Below are 21,561 nucleotides of genomic sequence, written 5' to 3'. Positions count from 1 at the left end.
AAGCCATTCATGACTACAATATAATTATATGTACTGTGATTTATTGTGTGCACGCCTCATGTATCATAAACACCCTAGGGCCTGGACACTGACTTCCAGTTGGATCCATGAAATTATGGTTTTCTATCCACCCACCTGTAATTTAATAAACAAAATAAAATGTTGTTTGAAATACTAATTTTTGTTTAATAATTGAATATTTATTTTTAATTTACCAATAGCATGTACAATATGAATTAACCATGTTCTTGGGAAAGAAACCTTACAAACAGGACAACGCTGTATCCTTTCTATACATCTATCGCAACACCACCCATGGCCATATGGCAGAAAAATGTTTTTGGAGCCAACTTTGTCATGATTGTCCAGACAAACAAAACATCTCTCTTGGTTTTTATCTACAATCTACACAATGAAACAAAAAAAGAGATTTTTAAAATTTAAATTACCATTCAAATAATAGTAGCAATATTATGATTATTGCGTACTAACTGAACCATGTTCTGATTTTGAATAAATTGTACAATACTCATTACTCTATAATAAAGTAAATTAATATGTTTGAAGTATAAAATAACCCAATCGAATAAGTTATTTTAATCATGAAGTTAAATTAAAAATGAAATTTTACAGGATATAATATAAAGACCTGTCTAAAATAAAACCAACATCCAATCAGTCCGCATTTGGGTAAAACTCTCCTTACTGCATTACGCATCGCGGTTTCAAAGTAAATACATTGTTTTAATTATCAATTATCATAATATAATTTGCATTAATGCATTATATACTTATGCATTTAACAATAATTCTTACCACGATATAAAATATATTATGTGTTTAAAATAATTAATAATATAATATTATGAAGACTATTTAAAAAAAATTATTATGATTGGAATTTTTAAATAACATAATATGTTTAATCAATTGCAAAAAAATGTGCAGCAGTTTTACAAAATGTCGGGAAAAACAAAAAACAAATTAAGGAAAAGCAAATAGTTGTACTCAAAACCAGTTTTTGAAAAAATCAATTTTGTTCTTTGGTATAACAAAAAAAAATAATAACCATCCTATTGGTATCTTAGGCTTACATTTTACCTTACATTATAATGTATAAATTGTTCTGATAATATTTGTAGGTATTTATTTTAATCAACGCTTCCAACAGAATGTGTATAGTTGTATATTCTACATTAACTGAAATGGTTTTCACTTTTAAATGTAATATGATTTGTAATTTGTTCTAGGTATATGTATCATATAATATGCATAGTATGCCCATAAAAATTGTTCATATTTAATTTCATTATTAATTTGTTTTTAATAATGTAAGACTAAGTGGAGCTAAGCGCTAAATGTACCTATTGGTTTTACAATGAAATGTGTTTATTTAGTTTATTTACTATTGTAATGGTGTGGAACACCATTCTAGTTTTCATATTTTTATACTTATAATATTACGTATAGTATAATATACTATACATATTATATCATAGACGCGCTTATCATCTTGCATTCATTCTATAATATCATGGAGTAAAGCTATATGTATAACTATTTTGTATAGTAAACAAAATGTATAATAATCTTTCGGCCTGCTAGACATACGTCAGCCGAACTAGTGTGGTTTCACCACTTGCTCCGTGTATTGTTGCCGTCAGGTCATCGGTAAAGTAAAATATTTTATATTACATTTTGTTTTACATTTTAAATATACGTTAAATTATACTCAGTATAACTAACTATCTTGTCAAACATCCAAATCCTCTCACATTCCCCCGTTTGGTACAGACCTATCACTACGGATACACAATAATTAGTAATTACACACCGCGCGTATACCAGTAGTGATAGACAATAATTTAATTGTTACTTCGTAGCATTTATGGTGGAGGCGCCGAACTTCTAAAATTTTTTTTGGAAAACGTAATTTGAAATAAACAAATTTCGTTGTGAGAAAATACAAATAGTTATATACTGGCGTTTTTTACTTATATAATTGATTGACCTAAATTTATTTATATTAAATATATGTGTCAGATAATTAACATAAATATCTTGATAATTATAAGAAATTGTTAGTTACCTAGTTAATTAAATAAATTATAAATAGAAATATGTTTATCAATACAAATATATAAATGTCAACACAAATACAATATTACCTACAATTATTATTACAGTTAAAATACTATAACATTCATTACAATATTTACAATACAGATGGCATAGGCGGAGATCCTTTGAAATATTGAGGGGGGCTCAAATAGTTGGCAGCAAACATCCTTATCAACCAAATCCTCTCACATTCCCCCTTTTGGTACAGATCTATCATTATACGGATACACAATAATTACACGCCGTATAGGTACCAGTAGTGATAGACAATAATTTAATTGTTACCACGTAACAATATTATTTGTGTGCCTGTATATTTACACATTAACAATTGACATAGTAAACATTATACTTTGACCTCCATCATCGAGTGTAGTTTCTCAACCGTTTTAAATGAATATAATTGTTTCCTAAGGGTAAAATTGTACAAGTGAAAATTCTCAACACTTTTGAAAAACAAATATGTAGGAAAAACGGGCATGATTATTTGAAACGAGTGTTCAAAAGTATTTTTTGTTATAATTCTAAAAATATTACTATCTACAGACTTGTATTTTTCTCCAAGTATTTCTTGCCTTTTATATACATAAATACATAATATTATTGTCAAAATATTTTAGTTCTTTTTGTGCTATTTACATTCAAATTTTTTTTTTCAATTTGTGTATGGCAAGATTTTTTTAGTGACTTTTGACTAAACTCATAAACTTTGGGCGAACTGCAAATTTGTTATTAAAATTGCATGAGATTTTAAATTTAAATTATGAGAATGTAAAATTAAAAAAATTGGACACCTACCGATGGACACTTAGTAATAAAGTACCTAGTTCAGAGGTTAAAGAGGCAGGCTGGATGGTGGGCGAAGCATATGTTTAGTAATAATAAGTAGAGTTAGGATGTTGATGACTTTTGCATTTTATTTCCTTTTATTCTGTACAATGCTATCCTAGCTAAAAATTTGTTTCATGCTCCCTTGATGCAGAATATTCTAATTTTATTTTGCATTTTTTTGTTTTTTAACGTCATTTTTCAACATTTTTAAGTCATTTTTTCATCTTTTAGGGCATTTTTCACAAATTATGGATTTTAGGGTAAATGTTACACCCAAGTTTAGAAACAAATTTAATTTATTTAAAATCTAATTTTGGATTTGGACTATTAGTAAAAAATAATTTTAATATTATTATTGTGGGGTTTTTGTTGTGATTACATTTATCGCGTTCCGATAAGATTTACTCTTTGAGTGTTATATATTGAATTATTTAAATGCTTAATATATTTATAATTCATATTTTAAATTACTATTACACCCATTATTATACCCATATCTCTAATAAAAATTATTATTTATAAATAAGTTTTTTCACTTACTTAATTAGTATTTTAGATAATTTTTAAGGTCATTTTTTGAAGTTTTCAGAGCATTTTTGCACTTTTTTAGGGTTCTTTGCATTATTTTTAGGGAATTTTTGTGTGTTTTTTAGGTCATCAACATCCTAACTCTAATAATGAGTAATACATAGGCAAATCTTATATGACATGTACATTTGGGTTATGTCAATCAAATGTAACTGTGTGTCTGTGTTAGTAGGGAATACTTTTGTAGTTTTGTATATGTATTTTAAGTAACAGAGCATTTTAAAAATTACTACATAATTTAAAATGACGACTTATTAGAATAAAAATATTTTTCTCAAATAGCCATTCCCGCAATATGTATATAAATAATAAATATCGATATATTATCGAATATCAATTAGTCATTAAATAATAATTAATAGTAGTATAGTACCTTACGAGGAATTTAGTAAAGAATGCTTTTACCTCATTAATTATATAATATTATACCTAAACCTAATGTTAAAGATTTCAACGTAAGCTTGAAATTGTACAACATAATGTAAAAATGTAATACACAAATCATAGTTAATAATAATAATGGTTTTAACTTTTAAGTACTATATTATATTAATCATTTTTTCTTGTTCACTGCATGCAAATAATGTTTCTCATAACACAGTAGCACATATGCACATAGCACAGTACACACTGTATACTAAAAAAACTTTGTTTACATGCCAATGTTTAACTAATTCTAGTTGTATTATAATGTATAGGTATTTAAAATATATTTGAACATAAATATGACCTACTGTATACAGTACATAACTAGTATATAATACATAACTTTGAAATTTGAAGGAATATCACACCAGAGCAATATTTTGGTGTAGTTGCACATCGTAACAATTTTTAACGAGTAATGATAATTTATATAGAATTTCGGTGTATTAGTATATCGGAGTAGTTATAGTCGTGACATAATATGTCCGAAGCACGAATAAAGATATCATTAAGTAAGTAGGTATATCTTTAATCGTGGTTCGAAGTAATAAATTCGTAGGATTATTAAATCGTAGCAGATGATTCTTGATGTAGTATTGTAGGGACCCTGCTCACTACACATCGTGTGTATATATATATATATTATATGATAATTATATTGTAATATGTATAATAATATTGAATTTACTATATTATTATATGTTATTGCTTATAACTCTCTTAACAATTTTAGTATCGTAAAAGATGTAAAAACCAACTAGAGAACACAGATAATTATTTTTTTACCCGAAAGTTCGATAAAATGTCAATTTACTCTAATATCAAAACTAACAACACGCTATTGAAACTAGTGAACTAAAATGTTGCCATGTTATAAGTGTGTAAGCCTAATACAACACATGCGAGTGCGACGTCCTCTTAAACGAGGTGTAGGTATCTACTATGAGAACAGAATTTGACGGTCGGACTTCGATTTGAAGTTATACACTTTGAAGCTTGTAGCCTTCTGAAGTTTTCCAATTAGGTGTTTATCACGTGTGTTATCATTGTTAATTGTTATAAATTGATCAAAAACTGTTAAGTAAATATATTCCAGATTTTCTATAAATATTTTTAGTTTATCTCAATCATAATGAATTTGGTATCTCGACTTTAATTTTTAATAGGTAACAAATCAGTTATTTCCTCTTGATTTAAGTTCAGATGCAAAACAATATACTTATGAGTATAGGTTGGTATACGATTTTTAAGTGGTCAACAATCAAAAGTATTTTTATGGGATAAATATTATAGGCAAATTGTTGTAGGTGTTTTGGTCACTTATTATTGAGTGTATCAACTGACAAGTAATTACCGTCAATTTATATAATCGGGATATTTCACCACTACCATAAATGAATGATTTATTTTCAAGTGGTATTTCCGTACTTGTAGGCACGAGTCAATGTATATAATAATATTACTGAAATTAAGTTATAGTAACCAAAAATTAAAAATGTACATGTAAATATACACTCAAAAATATGCATAAAAAAATGTCAAATATGCAAAAGAAGGTTAATAAAAATTCAAAACGAAAAAAAATTCATTTTTGCACAATTTGCACTAAAAGAAATGTAAAATACCTATGGAAAAATAAATTTATAATATTTAAAATATGGTTGAAAACTGCATGGCATTTTGAAATTTTATTGAACTGACAAAAATATAGGAATATTAGCTCAATATATATTAAATACACATCGCACCACTGTAGTTAAATTAATTGTCGACTGCGGTGACAACAATAAACACCTAACTACATTAAATAATATTGAGTTATCAGCTATACCTATTATATTCAATAGTATAATTAAAATACAAACCTTAAGGGGCAAGAGCGTATAATCTTTGAAGGAGTAATATTTTGGAAATCATATGGCATGTACATACGGGCTAGGTATGTTTATGTGCAAGTAGCAAATGATTTTTGATGTGTGTTTCCGAGAATCGCTGTTACCCTTGATTTGTCCGTCATGCAACCACCGCAGAGTGCAACTCTCACAAGCACGTCAATACATTGCTACAAATTTTGATTATAATTTTGCAACAATTATTGAATTTATAAACATTAAGCGCTTAGGCTATGCTCTTTAGGGATCGATTTTTTGATTTAAAATCAGATGTGACCAAAATAAATACAAATGTACTACTACAATACATTTTAATTTTAATCGTTAGGTCGCTTAAAATTAACATTGAAAATTAAAATCGACTTAAAAGCCTAGTTATTTTGTCAAAAGTTATGTTAAAATACCACAGTAACCTACACGTTGTATAAAAGTGGCGTCACCTGTCCCACATTAACCTCGGTCACATTTCAAAATTCAGTAAAAAAATTAACTTTACTCATAACACACAAAAAGATTGTTTTGTTCAAATTATGATGAATTATGGCCTATAGGTATAAGATATATAAATATATGTCACCGGCAATATGAATAATTCAGGTATTTTGAAAAATGCCTAGGCATTATGTATACTGCCGACCCATTTTAGGTAATGTAAATAAAACATATGATTTTCAATATTATTTTTTATATAACCTACTACCTAGGTATTTTATGAAATACTTAGGCGTTATGTAAAATACCAACTTTTTTTTAGGCAAAGTAAAAAAACAATTTATCATAATATGTTATAATATTATATTAAGATTCTTATAATTATAATATATTATTACTCATATTACAAAATCTAATTTTTATCTACTATATTATATTTCTATACATAGGTATTGCTATATTATTAATATTATTGTTATATTAAGTACTATTATTTATACATTTTACTTACTATTATCTACTTTTTACTACATGTTGTAGAAAAATGGCATTTTGAAGTGCAAAAAAACATTATTTTTAAGGTATATTCACTTTTTATTTTGATACTTGATCATACAAACACATTTTAAAAATCATTGGCTAGTTCCTGCCGACTTTTCCTTTGCGACTGTTCTTAACGCCACTTTTGTGCCTGTTGGAACATTGTAAATTTGTAGTAGCTTTTTTTGAGAGACAGTGAACTGACTTCTGGCGTATCACTGCTTCAGAACTTCAGAATTTCAATCTTAATTGCACCAAATCGTGCACACGCGGACACGATGCGTGCATTCACGATAAACTATAACTTGTAAGTAAAGTCGCTGGTATTAGGCGATACCCAGTTTTGTTTATTTTTAGCATATTTCCTACTCCACCTTCGATATTATACATAATACCTAGGCAAAGCTTGTATTATGTATATTTCCGAGTGATTTTTGGCATTTTATATAATTCCTAGGTATTTTGTAAAATACCCGATTCTCCATATTGCCGGTAACATAGGTATATAAGATGAATAATAATGTATAGATAATATAACGAATAAAAATATTTAGGTATACATAATAACTAAACTTGTTCAGTTTTTATCGCAAAAAATTGATTAAAATTCAATAAATCACAGAAAAAAAAATTGTTGACTGTTATAATAGGTACATTTTTTAATTACAATTTAAAGTCTTAGTGCAAAAATCACGAAAAAAAAATGATTCAAAAAAATTGTGGAAAATTGCCATAAGTGGACAAGTCAAAAACATTATATAATTTAAAAAATAATAAATAAGAATTATATTCATACAAAAAATCAAAGAAAACATAAATTAAACTGGCAAATTTTTGTAAGTCAACTTTTCTATTAACTTCAAAGGGGTTATAATTTTGGTATAAATATGCAGTTTAGTTTCCACGTGATTTTTTTGATTTTTTCCCCCCTAAAATATGTGTTTTAGAGCACTGAATATAAAACATAAAAGTCTAATTCCAAAATTCTCGCAAATCATTATTTTGGTAGTTATATCTTACCAAAGTGTATGATTTTACGCATTTACGTATGCATGCACGCGAAACGCTGTACACTTTGCTTTCCTACATTATTTCTTATTGGATTGTCGCCTTTTATTAATTATGTTATTTTATTTTGTTATTATAAGATTATTAAGATTATCAGCGATTGATGGAAGGTATAAATACCTTAATACATTTAGTTTTTACAATGTGACCTACATGAGGTGGGTTTGCACATTGCACAGCAAGTCGGGGGATATTTTCGATCGGTGATACACGACTGCGGACGGTTCTTATCGGGGCGACCTTTTTATTGACACGATTGCGAACGATTATAGTTTATCAGCGGACCCCCGAATATTACACTATTGCGGACACATGTTGCCCAATTTATAAATAATACTTCGATAATGTGGGTATGTGGAAATTCTGAGAGTGATCAGAACGTGGTAAAGAGTTAGTTCTACACAAAACGAATAAATATGGATTTAGGCGACTGCGGAAAGATGGAATTTTGAAATGGTTATGTACAAATAAAGTCTGTAGTGCAAGTATTTTGACGGCATCGGTGGCAAAAAAAGATTTAGATAGAATCAACCTAACTATTCAGAGCTATAATGATAACAAAAATCACCAAAACGTGATACAATTTAAAAAAAATTAGTTGTCATTACAGGGAGAAAAAAATATAAATTTAATTAATTTATTATTATATTGAGCTCTTGACTTTAAATGTGTATATTATATTATTATATTGAGCGTTTGCTTTTTACTTTTTTTGATTTTCAATTTTTAGCTTTAAATGTTTATATTATATTATTATATTGAGCACTTGTTTTTTACTTTTTTTGATTTTCAATTTTTAACTGTGTTGTTAAGAACTTTTATAAAATTGATAATAACTTGGCAACGTTTCATTAAATTTCTACCGCAGTCGTGTCATTTTTCGGATGCAACATAAGACCTTTTGTTCTATAATGATCGTCCGCAATCGTGTTGCAAAAAAGGTGAAGCGTCCGCAATCGTGTTTCACCCTTTTCGATTAGCGGAGCGGAGCGACGGCGTTGAGGAGCGTAGCGACGAGTGCCTCTGGCATAGCATCACCGACACACTTCATCAAAGAATTGATATTTTAAATTGCATGTCTGAGCATTTATTCCCTCCTAAAGTGAATTATTAATTATTGCTAGTTTTTAAAACAGGTTTTTTTATAATTTTCACGTTAGTCGCGATAACTGACAAGTACCGCCGAGGGATATTGTGATATAGAGTTGTTTTTAAAATTTTTTAAAATTTTTGATTTCAATTTTTTGAATTTTTAAAGAGCAAGTACGATAATTAGAATCTTTATGCATACTTCCATCCATCATAAAAAACATACAATTAAAAAAAAAAATCAAAATGTAGTTTTGTAATGTTTTTATCGTAGGTATCACGTATTTTAAAAAAAATTACTATTTTATAGTTTTTTTGGTATAACTTCCAAAATAATGATTTGTGAGAATTTTTGAATTAGACTTTTGTATTCAGTGCTTTAAAATACACATTTGGGGGGGGGGGGATCTAAAAAACCACGTGGGAACTAAACTGCATTTGTTCCATAATTTTGCCTTTATACTGTCGCATAATTTTCCACAGCTTTACGTCATTTTCAGTCTGATTTAATTCCTTACGATACTAACAAAAAATAACATATTATAATAATATTTGTATTATATTGTAGTTTAACTTTGTAACTAAATAACTAATACTTCTACGTATCCGAGGAACAAATTTGTAAGACAAACAACCATTTATGCGTTTCGTTGCATTCGTATAATAAAATATTTTCATTATTATTATTTATTGATTATTAGTATGTTTTAATATTGTTATTTACTATACCAATGCTACGGACGTATCCAATGACAGTATTTTCAGAATATTTAGATTCATTTTAAAGTTTTAAACCACTTACCTATCTATTCATATTTTTGAGTGGGTACATACCACAACTTAGTGAACAGATATGTATAATAAACTATTGCATTGTCAAATATCTATGGACTATGGACTAGTGTTGACATTTACAAATACTTTAATAATTAAAATATTATTAGAATATTATTATCACTTATAATTATAATTTATATTTAATTTCCTATTCTGAAAAATGTAAGTATTTTTGTTATCAAAATGGGATATACAAATACAATAATATTAAAAATTGTTTTTTTTAAAGGGTTTGAATAATATATGAAATGTAATTGGGAAAAATTCCTGAAAAATAAGGGGGAAATGAATCCACATGTTACAAGGTTAGAAGTGTTAAAACGCTTTCAGTACACTGCAATTTGTGCGTTGTTCATGATTTTTGGAGGTATATTGTAGTACATACTGTGTAATAAATTAATTAAGTAGATAGGAAGTGAAAATTCTATAAGACAAAATGATAATTTTATATTTCGTAGTTGGTTGCATGATTATTTTTTTTAAATGTAATAATAATAATAATTTTAATGTAATATCATCATTATAATAGGTGTACTATACTTTAATAGTATACAGTATGTAACAGAAATACCTGAAAAATAAACATAAAAAAATAGGGTAAGTGGATCTGCTGTACAGTAGGTGACAATAGTGGACCATTGCAATAGATGGTGTTAAATTTGAATTTAATGATATAAAATAATATTGAACGCGAAAAACGATTCTGAACTATAAAATTACTTAGTATATTTTATGATGTTATTGTGATCAAAGTAATTTATTTGACTATTAGGCTTTAGTACCTACTGCGGTAGGTTAAATTCATTTTTGCCAAAAAAATTACATTTGAAAAGTCGTTATGTGTATAAAATATAATAATGTTCTTTGTACTTACTCAAAAAGTTTCAAGTACTCGCGACTAATATTTTTAAATTATAACAAAAAGCTAAAATTGTTATATTTTCGTTTCAAATATGTAATTTCATAATATTAATTCGAACATATAACAACTATAAAAAAAACTGTGGTCACATATTTTTTAGATTTTTTGGTAACAGAATAACCTACTTATATAGAACCTTGTTTTAAATTTACAATCCTTATCTATAAAAGTTGAACGTTTTATGCATTGATAAATACAAAATAATTTGATAAATGTTGTAAAAATTTGAACTTTAAATGCCTATAAAAAAACGTTTCCACTTATTTTGAATATTTTTCAACTACTGTTGCAACAATATGTATATCTGCAGGAGCCCTGTATTAGAAGTTGAAGTTTTTTGGCAAAACGAATACAATTGTATTGCATTTACAGGAAAAAAGCTGAAAAATGTGAAAACTAAAAATATCAGTAAACAGCTCAAAACGAGTTAAAATATTTTGAAATTTTATCTCAAGTATGTGAATTAATAAAATAAACATGTGGTGTAAATTTTGTGTACCCATAGTTTTGATTTAACTATTTAAGATAATCGTTAAATGAAAAATAAAGTGAATATTCAATGTTGTAAAACTCTGAACTTCAAAATAAGCTCGTAAAAATTGAATTTAACTTTCTGGTAGACTTTTTTTTTGATCAAGACTATATGGAATCTTGAATTAAATTTTTAAATCTTACATATAAAAAGAAAATTATGGATTTAGGCTCAACTTTTTTTTTATTTCCATTAACAACCCACTTATGAGGAACACCCTGCTTTATATTTCAAGTTTTTTATTGACATTAATTTAAAAAAAAAAAATGATAATGATCGATAATTGTATATGCCTTGTGCATATTAAAAGCTCAATTTATTTTGAAAATTGTATGGTGTATAGAAAATTCCTAGTACATACATTCAGATTACGTTTCACGTATCTACGATAATTTTTTTAAGATTTATACCAAAAATCAAAATTGATTTTGTCAAACCTGGTTAGAAAACAAAAAGACTATCATAAATTATAACCATTATATTTGTTCTTATTACAGCAATACATTTGAAATATTAGCCCAAATTGGTACAAAGGTACCAGAAATGTAATAGAACGAACAATGGTTTGTACGAAAAGACGGTTCCCTGCAGTATTATCTATCGGTATTCGGTTCCAAACACCTCATCGACTCTGCTCACGATTTCTATTACAACAGTATTAAGTAATATATTAACAAAAGCTAATATTATTTCTAAATGAGAAAATGTGACTGATCCCATACCTCCAAGTGCTCACCTTTTTTCCAAAAAAAAGTTCTTTAAATGTAATTAATTTTTTTACAAAACAATAATATAGAAATAAATTTTTATTTTAGATTCTGAGCGGAGCTCTAATCTGTATTCATTTTACAGTGAAATGTTTTCTTTTTTTTTGTGGTGTTGTGGTGAGAATCTAGGTGGTGCATTCGAGAGGTCAAAATTTAGTTGGTTTCAAAGTCGCCGGGGAAAAAAGCTAACAATTAAGAAAAGCGGGAATTTTTACTCAAAATCTATTTTCGACAAAATCGATTTTAATTTTGGAGCAATTCTAAAATAAAGACTGTATAATGTAGATTTATAAAAATAGTAACCTAAAAATTATAGTATCATTTTCCATGTACCATATACAATTTTTTTAATATTTTGACTCATGTCGATCAATTTATAGACGTATGAAATTTTCGATTAGCATTCGTATTTTTATTTTAAATAATATCAATAAAACTTTTTTTTTCTCAGTCAAAAAACTTGAAATTGTAATGCAAAGTCCCCCGTAAGTTATTGTTTGTAGAAATGTCTATCTTCACCAAAAAAAAAAAGTACCCGAAAGTTGAATTAAATTTTTATGGGGGTTTGAAATAGAACATTGGATATTAACTCGATTTTTCATGATTATCTTGTTTTGTAAATGTGAATCAAAGATTTTAAATAATATGCGATTCATTTTAAATACTATACTTGAAATAATTAAAACCAATGTATGATTGAAATACCAAGAACTATCAAAAAATTGGTGTTGGCAAATAATTTAGATAGAGATTAGTACTAATTTCATACCTATCATACTTGATTTATGCAATAGGTATTTGCAATAGGTATAAATGCTATTGCTTGTTTTGCTGTGTTGAAAAATGTACATACCTATAAAATGTTTTATTGTTATTCATCCTAAATTATAATATGAAAATACTACAATATTATATTATTATATTATTATACATTATCTTATGAATATACTGTGATCCATGGCCCTTGGGCTCACTTACACTAAAAAAACATTTTTAAACCTCTGTAATAGAGTCTTAAATGTAGTTATGATTAATAAGTTTTGTGGCGTAATAATATGAATATCACTACAATATAATATACTTTATTATAAAGTATATTTACTATTATTTACACATATTTTTTTTATTTTTTAGCCATGCAGAAGAAAACAACATACCTACAATCAAATCCAATTTTGATTCAAATAAAGAATATAAATTCATTAATCAAAGGCGAGTATTTTTAATTCAATATTTAATAAACGTATAGATTTTTATTAAACAATTAATTGTTTTATAAATGTTGTCACAATACAGGAACAAAAAAATGATACAAGACGTGACCATACAGGTATATCAACATAACTACAAATACTTATTTATGCATTAATTTATGATGAAAATACAAATTATTGTATTACAGATGAATTTAATGACGATTTTATAGCATCATATAAAAGAAAAGGTCATATTATGAAAAACAAAAATTATATTTGTAACAGAAAAATCTATAGTAGATATACCTAATTCAGAATAACTCCATATTCATCAGTTATTATAAGGGAAGCACAAATCTAGAATTGTAGTAGCTTTAACTGAAAATCACAATGGATAGTTTTTAGTAGGTACCTACAACTAATTTAATTATGTCATTAAAGTATCAGTTGAAGAATTATAGCTGTATTGTAATATTGTACCCTGTATAATATGTATAAATTATTTATTTATTTTTTGTAATAATTTAATATTAAATTCCCAACATCATTAAAAATTAGTTTCCAAATATCAAGGAACAAAATATAAGAAATTTAATTTTCAATGACATAATGACTTTAAAACTAAAAATGCACTAAACCAATTTATTTACTTAATTTCAAGTTACCAGTTTTTATAAGAATCAAGAAGTATAGGTACTTTACCTACAAGATAGTATAAATTCATTGAAATTTGAATGATCTTTTTTAAACTCAATATAATGAATCATGTCCAAATGATAAAAATGATACTATATAATATGAAGGAAAGCAAAGTTAAATTTGTATGCTTTTTGACCAAACCAATAAAATTTTATTTACATTTATAGAAAAAAAAATGAAAATTGAAAATGTCCATCAACAGCTTAAAACTAGTCAATATATTTTGAAAAATATATCACGCATATGAATTGATAAAATTAACTTATAGTGTCAATTTTAAGTGTCTAGATTAATTTGTTTTTGAATTACAACAAAATAAGAAAATCGCTACAAGAGGAATCGACTGAATATCCAATGTTGTAAGAATTTCAACTTTAAATGCTCATAACAATTTAATTAGAATTTCAGGTAGAAATTTTTTTTTTTGATAAAGGTAGACCAGCTGATAAGGAATCTTGTGTTATATTTTCAAATCTTAGGTACGAAAAGAAATATTTTTATAAATTTCTAACTTAAAATAATTTGCAAATTTTCGTATGATTTTTACGCATTATATCAACATTTGAAATTCAGACGTTTAAAATAAATTACTGTAGACTTTCATTTTTAGAAAATGTGATGGTGTATAGAAAATGCTAACATAAATATTCAGTGAAAATGTCATGTATCTATAGTCATTTTCATAGAATAGCACTGAAAACGAAAATCAATGTTTTTCAAAAACTAGTTTTGTGTAAAAATTTCGATTTTTTTTATCTTGTGTTTTTTCGTCGTTTTTGAAGACTATTGAGAATTTTAAGTTTTGACCTCTTGAATGCATCAATTAGATTCACTTTCATACCAGAAAAGTAGCTGTTGAAGAAACAACTGCTCCAAACCTCGATGACAGACACAAAAATAAAAATAAGAAAATAGAAATGCGTGCATCATTGTAAAATCAAAACATTCATTTCTTCGCTCAGAATCTAAAATTACAGTTCATAAACACGCACGATTTAAATTTAAATTTACATTTCAAAATTGATATTATCTAGCAAACAATTAAAAATTGTGTTTAAAATAATTTTTGTCATATTAGTTAAAAAGAAATTATTTGATAAGTGCAAAATATAAAAACAAAATAATGAAAAATAAAAAATAAAAAATAAAAAATAAAAAATGCTCAAAAACTTTTAAAAAAATTACTTCAATAATCACCAAAATTACCTAAAGACAAAAAAAAATGTTGAAAGTTAGTTGTATAGATTCGTATGTTATTGAAACACATTTTAAGCATGATGCGAAAGCCATCAACATCCGGCCTTATTACTTATTAATTAGGTACTATGTTCAGTTTCTGTTATAGTGTTATACTGTAATAGACGTCGTATAGTTTATTACTCATCTGGAATATTGTTTTTAGTTTATTATTTTGCAAATTGCACTTCTTGCTGTACGAAAATATTTTGAGATACCAATAATAGGTAAGTGGTAACAAAAAACCCGTCTACTCGTATATCTTATTTCTGTAAGTTAGCGACAGGCTATATAGTCATTGAGTTCGGTAGCGCTAGCAACGGCCCCGTCAACTAGTTAAAGTGACCCATCGGGAATTTCCTGATTTCCCGATGGCCCTAATCCGTCCCTATTAATAGGTACTACAAGACTAAAGTGTTTCACCCAAATTATTCAATTTATACTTATGTTGTGACGTAACAACCTGATTACAAATATGTTAATGTTGAGGTCAGGAACATTTAGCATTTAAATAACTGTACTATACAATACCGACAATAGAATACATATTCAATAGCTAGGTGTCTTTCAGACTAACCATAATAAGATATATATTAAATTGAGTAAAGTTATGGTTAATAATTAGTGGTTTGTCATTCGCCACTCAATAGAGTTTTAGAAAATCTTGGTATTTTTTACAATTGAAAACGAACAGTCGAGTAGCACATGTTTCTAGTCAAAAATAATCATAACAATACCTATAGTAGTCTATATTATTATACATTTATACAATCCACTAATATAATGACAGACGGTGAAACTGCACCATTGAAATAAATCAATCTACTTACTTGATTTAACATAACAACTTATATACCTAAGATATTTGTATTCATTATTTTACCTCAGTTTATATAAATATTAAATATACCTACTGGGTCTGCTTCTGAAGATAAGATCTCAAAATGATTAATCACAGATCAAGAAAACTTGAAATTAAATAATTTGTATAGAATTATATGAATAAAAATTTCCTAATAAAATGCCATAAACATTTCTGAAGTTACCCAAATATGCAGATTAAAAAAAAAGTATTGTTATATCCTTGTCAGTCCCTGAAAACGATAATAATAAGGTCAGTTTGGGGCATTCTTTTTCCTATTAAACGAGTAAACGACAACGTCAGGTTTATTTGAAATATTGAGTAGAGTATACGTAGTATATAGTATATACGGGCCCATGCCACACGATTTATGTGTTGAAGGGTATTTTCATAACTTAAAATTTTAAAAATTAAACTAAGATTTTCGATAAACCATCAAATATCTATAGATTCTGTGTATGTTTGTCGAAGAAGACATTTTTAACAAAGACGAAGTTATATTAATATACGGGAACATTTTCAAGTAATAAAGAAAAAAATTATTATTTTATAAATAATTAATAATTTTTTTTTCAATAAGATAAATGTATTCGTTTAGTATGCCTAGTACCCTTTGTGGTATCGCGCAGATCTACAACTTACGAGGCCGTATTTAGGGGGCACGAGTACCCCAGGTACAATATGCCACTGTCACCAAAAAATGTATGTAAAATTAGCTTAAGAATTAATGTTAAATTTAAATTAAAACAAGCAGGTAGTTTAAATATTTAACCTTGAGTATTATGAATTATCTTATTACTACTATTAATATATATTATTGTTGTACACTATCGTCACTATCGACAAGATATTGTTACTTATAGTAAAATTCTTCAATTTGGATACATTGATATTTCATATTTTTACAGTTTCTAATGATTGAGTCTATGTTTAAAATCTTTGTAATAATGAAAGGTTTTTTTCAGTATCAAGAATAAACATTAATAAAATGTAAATGAGTATGATAAAACTACTACTTAATAACACAAAAAATTTAGTTTTGCTGTACTATATACAGTAGGTGATCACTGTATCTAAGTAATATTTATTGGTAGGTCACTGTAATGTATGTGTAAAATTTGAATTCAATGAAAAATCATTCATAATTGTAACTATTTACATAATAATTTAAATTTGTCGTATGTACAATAGACCAATAGACGATTTTGAGCGGAGACTGTCGACCCATATTTATGAAAGTATATTTTATTGCAGATTTATATTGCCATAAGTAATTCATGTACTTATAATAGTTAAATATTATGGCAGGTAGAACTATTTTTTTCCCTTTAAAAATTGAATTTATTATTTGATAATATCATTATAATAAGTATTAAGCATTGTTTCATAAAATATTACTAGCTGTTAATAACCATACAAACACAGATGTATTGTAGGAGGGTGTAAATAGGTTCGAGGTCTGAATGAACCATACAATTTATGAATCTAAATATATTAAGTCAGCGGGGGACTGAACAAAGATATTATGTAAATAAAATGTGGCTGAAAAGTCAAGAAGTCGGATCTTATAGCATGTACTTCTGCCCCATAGTCACAGGGTTTCATCAAATATTTTTTAATATTTTTTGAATTTTAACAAAACAACTGGAATTGATATTATTGTATAATAATGACATCAAAATTTGTACTTCAATAGTTCAATCTCTCGTAACAAATATATTATGTTACTTTATGTAAACGTATTTATAATTTTCAATAAAAATAACGTATTAGTAACATTATATTTAATTGTCAAACCTTAGGTGTTAAAATAAAATATTGCATGTATTTTGAACTATAAAATAAATAATAATCTTCATATTTTCTAGATTTTGAAGAATTTTTTTGAAAATTACAATATTAATCGCTTAAAATAAAAATCTTGTAAGTCGTGACTATATATTTTGGATATATTTTACTTGCAGTAAGAACGTCATCGTCATACATTTATTTATTTTTGAATTGCAACAAAAGTAACAACATTTTGAAAATAACCTCCCTCCTCGCAAAGTACAAACTGGATCCAATTTTCTACCAGAAATCACACTCAAAATTGTATTTTTACTACTTTCTGATGGTGGAACCAGTTAAAAACAAAAACAAAACACCCAATGTAAAACAATTTAATTACATATACGCTATAAGAATCCATAGCACTATATTATAATATAGATGAGAAAATAAAAAAGAAGTGTAAAACAGTAAATCAAATGAATAAATATATTTCTAAAAATTAACAATCTGTAATCCAAATAATTGATTTATAAAAAAAATGTCGTAACATTGCTCGGCATCCCTGCTCGATCGCCGTTCACTCGAGGACGCTCCACCCCATATGTTGTCCGCACTAACAAACAGTTGAGTTGCAAGAATTTCAATTAAATATAAAAAATCGTACAAGAAAAAATCGGTTTTTTTATGAGTTAATTCCAATTTCATCAAGATTCAAACTTCAAATGTTCATAAAATAATAAAATAATTGTGGCTGTGAGCGTGACTCAAATGTGTGTGTCAACACGTTCATGATTAAATTAATAAAATACGTTAGTATGAGCTCATAAATGTATTTAAAACCTATAAATATATTACATAATATATTGTAACAATAATTTGTAATTTATTTTGTTCATTTCAATATATCTATGTGATGTACCTACAACTGCTAATATTGAATTAGACGAACAAAAAATTAATTATTGTTCTAAGATTAATATCGAAAGAATGATATCAAACGTTCCAAAAGAAATCAGTTGGATGTTTTGCAATTACACCAGATCAGTTTGTGTTAGAAATAAAACAAAAAGATAATATATATATGCTATACATAGGTACCTGAAAATGTACAAGTTCAAATCAGATTTAACGAAGATAATATACAAAATAATACACATAGACCTTCGCCCAATGGACAATAGAATTATATTTTCAATAAAAATGCCACTAAGGTGATACTTGGAATCAACTCAAGAGTTATACAATATGTACAATTATGTGTTATAAGTTATAATAATATAACATTCACCAAGACTAAATTATCATAATAAATTGTTGTACTGCAGACTACGCAGATCGTCAAAGTCGAATGCACACCTGCCGTGCGTTGTTCACGACATGGAGTGTCAAGGGTCCGCGTAGCTTGATCGACGATTTCAATCCATAATATCTAAATATTTTGTTCGTAATTATTGCATTATTAATGAATCGAAATATATACGGTTGTCGCGTAGAGCGATAATATTCCACGGAGCTCCTCGAGGTTACGACGGCGCTGATTTTTACGAGCTTATGTGGAGTGGGAGTCACCGCCGACTATCCTCAAATAATATGGTTCACTTCACCGTTTTTCCGATAAAAGCAGCACACGACGACTAGAAAAATAATTCAGATATTTCGACGTGACATAACATTATTTTCACCGCTGAACTGTGTAGCTCATTACTGAAGACCAGATTTAATTGATATTGCAACTTTTTTTGCATTCAAGATAAACCAAATGTGATCAAATGTGTGGCCCATATATACTTTATGTGTTATGCTTATTCAATTTTATGAAGCAATTTTTGGCAATTTTCCAAATTTCGTGTGTTTAAATGAACCAAAATACCTATTTAACTCAGCTACATTTATTGTATAAAAACGCTAAAATAAAAACCTACCGAGTTTTAGTCGTGAGTAGATATTTTATGGTTCTATAATTATAAAGCCATTATTATAAGAGTCATTATCAATATATACACATAATTTTATTATCATCGGTACCTATCTATTATCCGATGTGGATAATTTAGTTTTCTAGAATGTTCGCTTTAATAATTAACAATTACAAGTTGGGGAACATGGTTAAATGCTGCACTTTTCTATGCAAATAATTTTGAAAAATTTAAAAGTTGATGTTTTCAGTATGGAAAAATCGAAACAGCTTGTAGCACTATAGCTTGTTTTTACTATTCAGTAAAATGTGATTTAGAGTTCTTAAAATTACACTTAACTGAGTTATCCATTAATCTTAAAAACTTAGAAGCATCGAATAGTAAACTACTTAAAAATATGTTTATAAAACTGAAGATATTTTAACAAATATTCCTGGTCCAGATGGAAAAATATTAGAGACAAATTTATGTATATGTAAATTTAAAAAAAATTAAGGCTATAAAACTATTGAATCTTATTATGAAGTCAAGTCAGGTAAAAAAGATGTTAATTTAGATATAACGCCTATCCTATTGAATTGTTTTAAATATGTACCAATTGCTAGTGTAGTCGTAAAACGAAGTTTTTCTTTGAACAAACATATTTTAAGTAATAGATGATTTAATTTTAATAAACATAAACTGGAAAGGTATTTAATTATCAATTTTAATTCAAAAAAGTAACATTTATATAATTTTTTTATATAACTTGAATTTTTATAGTGCATTTTATGATGAAATTCTTGCGTATTTTTTGGTGCAATTATACTATTTTAATATGCAATTTTTGTGTGTTTTCAATGCAATTAAATCCGGTCTTTACTCATTAGTCATTACATATGAAACATAGCATTTGAATTTAACGTTAGAATTTTTTTTTTCATTTTTTCAACACAACATGTTTAATAGTTTTAACCAAGTTATCAAAAAAAAAAAAAATCCAACGAGAGATAAAGGTGAAAAGTTCAGGTATTTTTAACGATGTGAAAACATTTTTTTTTTTGAGTTGTGTGTCATGAGTTCATGACTAATGAGCTATAGAGTTTGGCGATGGACGTGTTTTAGCTTATATTTTTGAAGGGCGTAGCGTCCCTTCAAGTTAAGTGTTGTCATGGCCCTAGACTTCGATCTCAAAAATTGCCGCCCACCGTCGTCCGTATTTAGTACCTATTTATTTTAGTCCCGTATTTATTTAACCTTTTAGTTTTTTCTCGATTCGTTTCGTCTTTTCGATCGCCGCCCGTGCTCCGATCGCGCACTTGAAGTTTTTTAAGGGCCGCAGATATTCGGTTCGTTTGCGAATTCGGTCCGTAGCCTCCGCGGTCGCGTTCGCAATCCGAGCGCGCTGAAGTCTGTACCTATATGGCTACATACATATATCTATATACATGTCGTTTTAATAAAAAATAAATAAATTCAACAAAGTACATAAAATTGCGTTGTGTTTGTCGTTTGTTTACCATAGTATAACATATATGAGCGAGGCTTATAATCGAATACCTTTTGATCGAACCGTAGGTTTTATTTGATAATTAGAAATTTAATGTAGCACACAATTCGTGCAATAAGCCACAGTCATTAAATTATCGAAATATACACCTGAAAATCTTTTATTTTTTAACAACATATGTTAGAAATTGCAGTGTATTCACATTTCGTATGTTACCGACATGTCTGTGATGACATTTATGATTTATATGCGATATTAATTGTGATATCATTTCGGTAGTTCAAATTAACTTTGAATAAATTGTATTCAACATTTATATATATATACACTATATTAATGAGTGAG

At 27.2% G+C, this 21,561-nt stretch overlaps 1 long non-coding RNA gene across 1 annotated transcript; it reads left to right on the top strand.

Moving 5' to 3' along the window:
• The first annotated feature begins 1,289 nt into the window (after positions 1 to 1,289).
• On the top strand, positions 1,290 to 13,258 carry LOC111042519. The gene is made up of 2 exons (XR_002605458.1): positions 1,290 to 1,671; positions 13,180 to 13,258. It is a non-coding gene; the product is annotated as an uncharacterized LOC111042519 (long non-coding RNA).
• Positions 13,259 to 21,561: the final 8,303 nt, after the last annotated feature.

This window comes from Myzus persicae, unplaced genomic scaffold (genome assembly GCF_001856785.1).
Source record: "Myzus persicae strain clone G006 unplaced genomic scaffold, MPER_G0061.0, whole genome shotgun sequence".
Taxonomy (NCBI): domain Eukaryota; kingdom Metazoa; phylum Arthropoda; class Insecta; order Hemiptera; family Aphididae; genus Myzus; species Myzus persicae.
This window is presented reverse-complemented; position numbering and strand designations above follow the sequence as displayed.